The following is a 7,689-nucleotide window of genomic DNA, read 5'->3' as shown; positions in this document are numbered from 1 at the left end:
CCCAGCCAATTACCAAAACCCAAGAATATGTAAGAATTCAACTGCCAGGAACAGACCTCCAATGGGACCCGAACGAGGGACCAGACATGGAGAGGCTAAGATGGTACTGTGAGGCATTAATAGAAGGTCTAAAGAAACGGTCTCGAAAGGCTACAAATGTAAATAAGGTCTCTGAGGTCATCTAGGGAAAAGAAAAGAGTCCAGCGCAATTTTATGAAAGACTGTGTGAGGCTTACCGTATGTACGCTCCTTTTGATAGAGATAGCCCTGAAAATCAACACATGATTAACATGGCCTTAGTCAAAGTGCAGAAGATATCAGGAGAAAATTGCAGAAACAGGCTGGGTTTGTGGGTAGGAATACCTCACAGTTACTGGAAATAGCCAATCAAGTGTTTGTAAATAGAGATGCAACAAGCCGCAGAGAAAGTCATAAGGAAGGCGAACACCAGGCTAGGTGAAACGCCAACTTACTGGCCACGGCCATTAAGGGAATTCCCCTGAAAGGAGAGTGAAAGGGGTATTCTGGGATGAATACCCAGTCTAATTGCCCACACTTGCAATGTAACCAATGTGCCTATTGTAAGGAAATAGGATGAAAAGCAAGGTGGTTCAGAACAAAAGACCTCAGATAAAGACGAGGGAGCTTTGTTCAATCTGGCTGAAGGGCTATTGGACTCAAGGTAACCAGACTCAAGTGCCTCCAAGGAGCCCATGGTCAGGATTACAATTGGGGGCAAGGACATTAAGTTTTTTGGTCAATACTGGTGCTGAACATTCAGTAGTGACCACCCTGGCTGCCCCCTCATCCAAGAAAAAACATTGATATAATTGGAGGGTCAGGCCTCCTTGAGCTGTGGTAGGCTCCACCCAATTTGAGCTTCCCAGCAGCTTTGTTTACCTACTTAAGCCTCAGCAATGGCGGGTGCCCCTCCCCCAGCCTCGTTGCCACCTTGCAGTTAGATCTCTGACTGCTGTGCTAGCAATGAGGGAGGCTCCGTGGGCATGGGACCCTCTGGGCCAGGTGTAAGATATAATCTCTTGGTGTGCCATTTGCTAAGACCCTTGGTAAAGCGCAGTATTAGGGTGGGAGTTACTGGATTTTCCAGGTGTTGTGAGTCTCATTTTCCTTTGGCTAGGAAAAGGAATTCCTTCCCCATTGCACTTCCTAGGTGAGGCGATGCCTCACTCTGCTTCAGCTCTCGCTGGTCAGGTTGCACCTGTGGACCAGCGCCAACTGTCTGACACGCCCCAGTGAGATGAACCAGGTACCTCAGTTGAAAATGCAGAAATCCCCCATCTTCTGTGTCACTCATGCTGAGCACTGGAGGCTGGAGCTGATCCTATTTGGCCATCTTGGGCATGCCCCTCTATAACCTTTATTTTTTCTTTAAAAATATTTTATTTAAGCTCTCATTTTTCTCTAAGCCAATCAATTACAGCTTTTTATAGACATCACACACAACACATATATGACTACACAGACAAGCAGAAGAAGATCCAGTAGTTACAAGATTTTTCATTTGTCAATTGTCTAATTGGATTATTGGCCTCTTGGTGGGGCCCTTTAAGAGCAATGCTAGGAAAGCATGCATACGTATCTAGGACCTAATAAACAGGTATAGCTTGAAGACAAAGAAACCAGATTTTGAGAGGGAACTATCCACCTCTAATTCCCAGGGTTCCATGAGGAAAATAGATATTTCTCCCAAAATGGAATTTTTGTCACCTTTTCTGCTTTTCCCAAGGAGCCTCAGGCCAAGAGAAATTATCTTAGGGCCTCTCATGCATGCATTAAGTGTAGCAAAACAAAATGGAGAAAAATAATTCAGTCAACCAAGAAAAAACCTTTTCCAGAAAAACAAGATCCAAGAAGAGAAAAACAAACGTTCCCTTTAAATATACCTATAACTTGGATATCCACTTTAAATTAAGCTGAGCACTCTTTAAGAAAATTGTTTTAAATACTTGTTACCTGCTTTTATCCACACCAAGCAGTTAACAGTTTTGGATTTTGAACTTTTCCAGCAGTAACCAATTTACCAACAGTAACCTCACAGTTGAAACCAACAAGACTCAATTAGGTTATGACTTAACTGTGAGTGTACAAGCTATTTTCAAAAGAGTGGTAAGCAGCTTTCACAAAATCTAGAATATTTAAAGGCAACTTAGAGAAAGGAAGATTTAAGAAAGGAAGTTAGAAGTTGTTCGTGAAGGGGGAAGATAATTAGTTGTGTAAAAGTTACACAGCTATTAACTTGAAAGTATTCATTCCCCAAGCCAGGGTTGAACCCAGGCTGCCATTGTAAAATGGCAGAGGCTGAAACAAAGTACTGTCATGGGGTTACAGGTCATGTTCAAAGACATAAAACAAGATGAAGGCCTGTAGCAGCTTGTTACTGACCAGTGTATTGGGCTGGCTTGAACAGTCGGCTTATGGAGTCCCAGAACTTCATTCCATTCCAAGGTATCCCTCTTCTCTTTGCTTTTTCTTGTATTTCTTCTCCTTTTCCTGGAACTCCTCCTTGTCTCTATTATAAAAGACCAAGATGGCTATTCTTAGGAGATTTTCTAAGGTGCCATCTGGTCCGATAGCCTGTTTCTGCAGTTTCTTTCTGATATCAGAGGCCACCTGAGTAAACTTGTCTTTCAAGATTCACTGTTCCTCAATTGAATTAGGAGATAGGTGTGTTTTACCAAAGCCTGTCTAGCCTTTCTTAAAAGGCTGATGGATTTTAATCTAGCTTTTGATTTATCATGGATGGCTTAGGATAGTTAAGAGGTTTGGCTCTGGGCCTCTGTAAGCCCTCTAATATACACATCAGAAAGTGTTTTCTTTTCCACTAATCCATGGGATTACCAGGGTTCCAATTAGGATTTTCAAGGGTCACTGCCTCTCTTTCTACTGGGAATAAGGATCCTACCTTTTTCTAACCTTCTTTCCCCTTTTCACTGGCTTTTTTTTTTTTTTTTTACTGGCTATAGGAGACATGCTGTCCATCTCTGAATTTCTCTGTTAATGTAGGGCTGCCTGTTTCTCAACAGCTGTTAAGGCTTGATTTAAGAATAACATAACATCTTTCCAGGAGAGTTTAAATACTTGGGTTAAATCCTGGAAGGTATCCATACATGAGTAAAGATGGGGCTTGCTGAGAGCAAACTTCAGAGTCTAAGGGTTAAAAGAGATCCAGGCTACACTTGAATGGAGTGCAGGCTTGAAGATGGGTTGTTGCCCATCTAGAAAAGAGGGGATATGAAGGCATCTTTTTCCTCCTTTATAGTGATCCAGGGTGGAGAGAAAGATAGAAAGGGCATCCCCCTTTCCCTCTTTTCTCCTGTCTTTTCTGGGTCCCAGCAACCATCATAGGTGCCATCCGTGGATGCAAGCATGACCTTCACCCATGATCCCGGAAGAGTTAGTCTACAGTAATAGTCATGCTTACCTATGCAATACTCTAGATTTCTGCCCTGCTTGTTTCCTAGCCACTTGGCACATAAGGCTCTAAGGGTACCCCAGGGATCTGGAAGAGATTGTACAATCATTGGATTTGGGTGAGACCCTTTTATGGAGGGAGTGTTTCTAAACTATCTCTGGCTTCCCTTGCTATTTTCACAGTGAAACATTGAAATCCCAGAGAATAGGACTGATTAACTTCCAAAAATAAAATCCTCTCTTTGTTTAAATGCCAGTTTAGTTGAATGAAGAACAGGGCCTCAAAAGAACATAGGGATTTAATGGCTGTCCTTTCTTTAATAGGGATAGCACTGAGGTTAGAATTTGCTTCTCAAGGGGAGCTTCCTCTCAACTGTTGAAAGTGGAGTTTTTCTGCTTACAACTAGGGCGTGGGGCCTGATCACTGAAAAGGGGACATAAGAGGGAAAGGAATTGGGGAAATAGAGGTTTGGGGCAAAGAGACAACAGGCTCTTCATGGGGAAAAATCCCATCCCACTAGATGGTACTGTAGGATTTGAAATGTTAGGTAAAACTTCTGACTCTAAATTCTTGACAGGCTGAGGTTAGAAAGAGAGATGTGGACATGGTGGGCTGTTCTAACAAGATGCCTCCTAATAGGAAAAAATTAACTTGTCTCATAGAGGAACTGCTTAAATTCACTGGGCAGTGATGAGTTCTTACATGGAAAAAAAAATCAAATGGAAAAGAGGGTATTCACTCAAAGTAAAACGTCCTTTACACCATGCAATGAATGTCTATCACTGGGGGACAAAAAGGCCCTTACTAGGTGAAAGTTTAGACTGAAATATTGAAATCCTCCTATCCCAAGGAAATCACAGAAGCAGCAATATTTTGAGTTACATTTCTGGTTACTAAGGGACTCGCTAACTTTACCCAACAAGATTATCTCCCTGGACTGTAAAAACACCGCAACATTGCATGTAAAGAAGGGATATGAAATATGGTAGCCATGAAAATAAAGAAAGAAAATGTGATAGAAAAGTCCAGAAGTCCTGGTGCCAACATATTAATGAGATGTTGGGGGCTGGAGTTAGCCCAGGGGCCTTCAGGTAACACTGAGGTGTAGCCTTCAGCTAGATGCCTTCAGTTGCCCCAGGACCTCCTTCTAGCCAGTGATGGCTAAGTCCTCCATGAAAGGAAACTGGTTTAGAATAGAACTAACATTCCCACCACATGAGGACCATGGGGCATTGACAAAGTCCTCTCATGGAAAGGCTGGGAGCCATGCTATTTGTCTTTAACTGGCTGACAGTGGTCCAGTGTTTCAATTTTAAAAATTGAGGGTGAGAAGCCTCAGAAATAAAAGCAAAGGGCTGGAGGTCTGCTCCTACTCACACTTCTGAAGCTTCCTTTCCTGGCCAAAGAATCAATATTAATCTTAAAATTTTCAGTGACAAGATTTACTTTTTTGTTACTAATTTAAAAAACAGTATTTTTGCCAGTATCTACATTCCAAGAAGCTTTATTTAGCAGTTAGATGCCACTTTCTCTAGGAGTCCACCATGTACTCATTACACTGTTCCTGGTTCCTCTTCTTTGATGTTTCTTCAATATCTCATGCACATCTCTGCATTTGTATTTAACACATATTCTGTTTATGTGTTTTTTTTTTAGATATGATCTCCTTAGGTGCAAGACCTTTCTTATTTATCTCCAAAACTCTTTCACCAAGCTATAGTGTTTGGCACACATTACATACAAGACAAAACAAGAAATGATTAATGGAATGAATTAATAATACATAGTCTACTGTCTAAAATAAAGGCAATATAATTGCTATTAATTTTTACTAATTCTTCTCCTTTCCTTATTTATTCCACTCACAACAATTCTAAGTGAGAATATTTTTAAACCTAAATAAAATATATTTGAATCCTTATCAAAAACTTGTTAATCATGATTTGTGTCCAATGGTGTGCTCATAAACCTTTTTGAGCCAGCTCTCCAGAGTAACAAAAATAAAACAAAATATAAAAGACTTACTTTGTAACATTTGTCTGATTTCTGTGATGTAATGCTCCCAATGTGGCTGATTTCATGCTACCAACACAATGTCACTGACACAGAGTTGGGAAGAGATATGCACAACTGGGCTTCCTGAGTTAGGAAAAACATTCTCCAGGACACCCCTGGCTCCTTCTATGCCATGTCCTGCATTACTCATTTCAGTTAGCTTTGCTGAATTGCCTTTCTCTACAGATTTTCAGTTGCTCCTTTTAAGGACTGACTTGTATGTGGAGAGGTAATAAATCAAGGACATTAGAGCGGTAGACTTTCAGGTTGTTTTAAAATGTTATTCTTAAATACAATCCTTAAGATCACCAATAAACCTCAAGGAAAATTATATGAGCTATTTTTCAGAAAGCATATTTAAAACTCATATAAAAGCATGAGAAATACAAGATGGATACCTTTTGAATATATTTTGATTTGTGTTGAGGAAGGTTGTATAATTAATAATTTCATCATTTTAGGAGGGGGAAAAATAGTAGACCATTATCCTTTAAAAATTCTTTATTATTTTATGTTAACAACTTCCTTCTTCATTTTTCAATTAATTTAAATCTAGTTTGTCTCTGATAGTAAAACCCCAGAACTTTAAACATGTGAGGCAAACCATGTGTTTACATATGAATGCATTTTAGGTATCTTGGTTTCTGTCTTACAGTTATTAGAATCAAATGTGAAAAGACCAGCTCAGCTTATCGTTAAACACCCTACCAACTGAAGCTTGGAAAAAAATCAAGAGTAATGAGAGTTATTTAACCCATATACTGAGTTCTGGAGATTCACTGGGTCTTTTTTTTTTTTTTTTTTTTTAACCATAATTTACAAATTCCAAAATATTTGATTAGTAATCAAGTCCTCTGATTAGTTTAAATCATGATAGTGGCAAAAGTACAAGAGAGAAAAGAGGGTTCAGATAGACACTTGAAGATGTTTTCCATACTCTCAAACGTTTTTGGAGATGTTCTTTAAAACCTTGAAATACAGAAAAGTTTTAATAGTCAAAATTAAGCTAATTAGTGGCAATAGGCTTCTAATTTCATTGTCTACAAGTAACTGATAGAGTTCAGTGAACAGAATCATTTTCTTCCAAGAGTTCAAAGTTGGATATTTTCAAAAACAGAGTATTTCATTAAATTCTGGTATACATGTGAAGTTCAGAAGTCAAACTTCCTCTATCAAAGGAGTAAACAGAAACAAAGATCCTTGAGTGTGTGTTTCAGTCTGTTCAGGTTGCTATTAAAAAGTACCTTAGACTGGGTAACTTATAAACAATAGAAATGTATTGCTCACAGTTCTGGAGAAAGGAACATCCAAGACTAAATTATCAGCAGAGTTGGTGTCTGGTGAGGGACTTCTTTTGCTTAAAAGATGGTGCCTTCTAGCGGCATCTTCACATGGCAGAAGAGATAAATAAGCTTCCTCAAGCCTCTTTTATGAGTGTACTAATCCTATTCGTAAGGGCAGAGCTCTCATGAACCAATCATCTCCTAAAGGTTCCAATTCTTAATGCTATTGTATTGAAGAGTAGGTTCCAAAACATGAATTGTGGGGAATACAAAAACATCCAGACCATAGCAGCATGGAATATCACAGTTCTAATTCCAAAGACAGACTGCTATGGTTTTCCAATTGTGCATCAATTAATGAAACATTATGTTTTTTAATTGATTTGTATCAGATTATACAACATAATAAGTTTTTAATATCAGGTGAAATGTATACAATAATCAGAACATCCTGAGGCCCTTAAATGCAAGTGCAATAGCCATGCTTACTTTTGTAGGATGACAAATCATCAGGAGAGATTAATTATATCAATACATCTGTTTATCAAACTTTATTGAGGCAAACATTGTGTAACATATTTATGCAATTGTATAGCCATATATAAATGTATATGAATATGTATATATAAATGATGTAAGGAAAAATTCACTGAAAATTATTTTTTAGCACATGATAAATATCACTCATTTTTATTTTATTTATTAAAATATATTTAAACAGTTCTAGAGTTTGCCAATTTGCACCAGTTGAAATACTTAAAGCCTACATTTCATTTCCCTCACTTTCAAGACCAAATTTTTTCTTCATAATGTTGCTGTGCCATATAACTGGTGGTTAACATGTAGAAACTTTTGAATCACCTGTTTTAATGGGAATCTGGTTTTTAATTAATTGTAAGAGATCATCTGGCTTTTTAA

Source organism: Macaca fascicularis, chromosome 4 (assembly GCF_037993035.2).
Source record: "Macaca fascicularis isolate 582-1 chromosome 4, T2T-MFA8v1.1".
Lineage (NCBI taxonomy): Eukaryota > Metazoa > Chordata > Mammalia > Primates > Cercopithecidae > Macaca > Macaca fascicularis.
The sequence above is the reverse complement of the archived record's forward strand: the minus strand, read 5'-3'. Positions refer to the sequence as shown.